General features: G+C 30.2%; 1 protein-coding gene across 1 annotated transcript in view; it reads right to left on the bottom strand.

The window, feature by feature from the left end:
- Ephrin (ephrin) overlaps window positions 1-2,500 on the bottom strand; it is a 133,323-nt gene that overhangs the window by 12,339 nt on the left and 118,484 nt on the right. The gene's annotated exons all lie outside the window — the stretch shown is intronic.

The raw sequence follows: 2,500 nt of genomic DNA, 5'->3' as shown, positions 1-2,500 counted from the left end.
GTTTTGAAGCTCGGAACGAGTCTCATGTTCATTCGGCATTGTACTTACAAAGGCATTGCCAGTGAGAGAGGATGACCCGTGATGGGTGATTTGTTAGTGTTTGTTATTATAAATAGGTGTATATATACCTATATAATACAGGTGCCTTGGATGACCGCGGAGGTAGCAACAGTAGGGGATTCAGCGTTATGAAGTTTCATCTGTGGTGGATAACGGGGGAGGGTGGGCTGTGGCACCCTAGCAGTACCAGCCGAACTTGGTTGAATCCCTTGTCGGGCTGGGAGGAACGTAGAGAGGAGAGGTCCCCTCTTTTGTTTCATTTGTTTGAAATCGGCTACCCCTCAAAATTGGAGGAAGTGCCTTGGTATATGTATGTATATACATACATTTATACAGGTATGATTATATATATGTATTTCTTCTAACTATAATTTAACAGTTTAATATGTTTCTTAGAAAGACCCATAAAAGAAACTAAAGAAATCAAATTATTCACCACATTTCAGCTAATACACCGAGAAGAGGACCAATGTGTTATAGCTGAAACATGGCGATTAATCTAATTTTCTTAGTTTCTTTATATATATATATATATATATATATATATATATATATATATATATATATATATATATATATATACACACACATATATGTATATATATACACATACATTTATACATATAAACATATATATATATATATATATATATATATATATATATATATATATGTATATATATATAATTATATGTAAATGCCATTAAATTTGATTGCATATGTGGCTTCTATCATCCTGTGAGAACAATATTGATCGTCAAGGTAAGTCCGTATATTTTCTGTAGATAACTATCTTATGGTTAGTATTTATTATCTATCATATCTTGTGCATCCACACATAAATACACACAAATACACACACACACACACACATATATATATATATATATATATATGTATTATATATATATATATATATATATATATATATATATATATATATATATATATATATATATATATATATATAGTCTGCTAATTTTCCCTAAAATTAACTTCACAAATTCTGAAGACAAAGCATTGAACGAACGTTAAAAGTTCCCCTCATGTCACTTCATTGTTCTGTACAAGTAACCACCAAGTGAATGATTTCTAAGAGGTGTATCACAATACTCTAAGTTGAGAGCTTTCTGAAATGCTACTAAGTTTTTATTACAACAAGATTAAAAAAATTCAATTTTGAACAACGGATCCGGTGCAATCCACTGATTTATTTTCAAGTAGCTTGGCAACTGATTGTCTTTGATACCAACATTTAATTATAATGAGCAAAGGTCTCTCTCTCTCTCTCTCTCTCTCTCTCTCTCTCTCTCTCTCTCTCTCTCTCTGCTAGATTTAAGCATATACATTAAAACATTAGAAAAAATTTGGGTCTGTCTCTCTCTCTCTCTCTCTCTCTCTCTCTCTCTCTCTCTCTCTCTCTCTCTCTCTCTCTCTCTCTCTCTCTCTCTCTCTCTCTCAGCAGACATCTTAATAGGACAGGATCATTTTCTTCCGATGAATTCTTGGACTACATTGTGATTTCAAGTTTGGAGTTGAACTCATTTGCAATCTTCTGTCATCCTGATGGTAACGAGATCATCTTGCTTTTTCCTCTCTGTCTTCTGCTCGCCCAACGATTTATGATAATTCGTCTTCCAATGTGACTCTCGGTTTAATTTTTTATATTGTTTGTCACTGAGCTGATGTTTACCTTCTTGTTTGCGTCTATAACTTTCGTCTGTGTTCACCCACTTTTCTATTCAAATATGCTCGCTCGAATTGTGTTTATATTCAAGAAGTAGGTGTTTGTCTTGTCAAGGTTCCGTTGATAATTGTTATCAAGGATTGTTTGGTGGAAGACAGTCCGAAACAAAATTTCGTTTCAAGAAAGTATATTATCATTTATTCTTTTCCAAAAGCATACATGTATATACATCTCACACATATATTGTACATACACATATACTGTATATATATGCATATATATATATATATATATATATATATATATATATATATATATATATATATATATATATGCATGTATATCTATTTGTGTATGTATATTGCTACTCATACCAACGTACACAATTATGCATATATATATATATATATATATATATATATATATATATATATATATATATATATATATATATATATATATATATACATATAAATATATATATATATTTGAATGTATATGAATAATCGCATTTGAGATCTTATTAGCAAAAAAATTCTAAACAGGTTATGTGATGATTATACATCACATCTTCCTTTTTTTCAAACATTTTTTCACTAAATGATCACACCATGTATTCAACATGTGATGTGACATCAAGTAGAAAAATTCAAGAATGGTAATGATAATAACAAGGAATCTATTCAAATATTTCAAGAGTATTAGTGGTTGTTTAGAGCATCTTCACAACTTCACATACCTCGTGTTGACTTT

Source organism: Palaemon carinicauda, chromosome 1 (genome assembly GCF_036898095.1).
Source record: "Palaemon carinicauda isolate YSFRI2023 chromosome 1, ASM3689809v2, whole genome shotgun sequence".
Taxonomy (NCBI): domain Eukaryota; kingdom Metazoa; phylum Arthropoda; class Malacostraca; order Decapoda; family Palaemonidae; genus Palaemon; species Palaemon carinicauda.
Note: the sequence above shows the minus strand (reverse complement) of the source record. Positions and strands in the feature narration are given on the sequence as shown.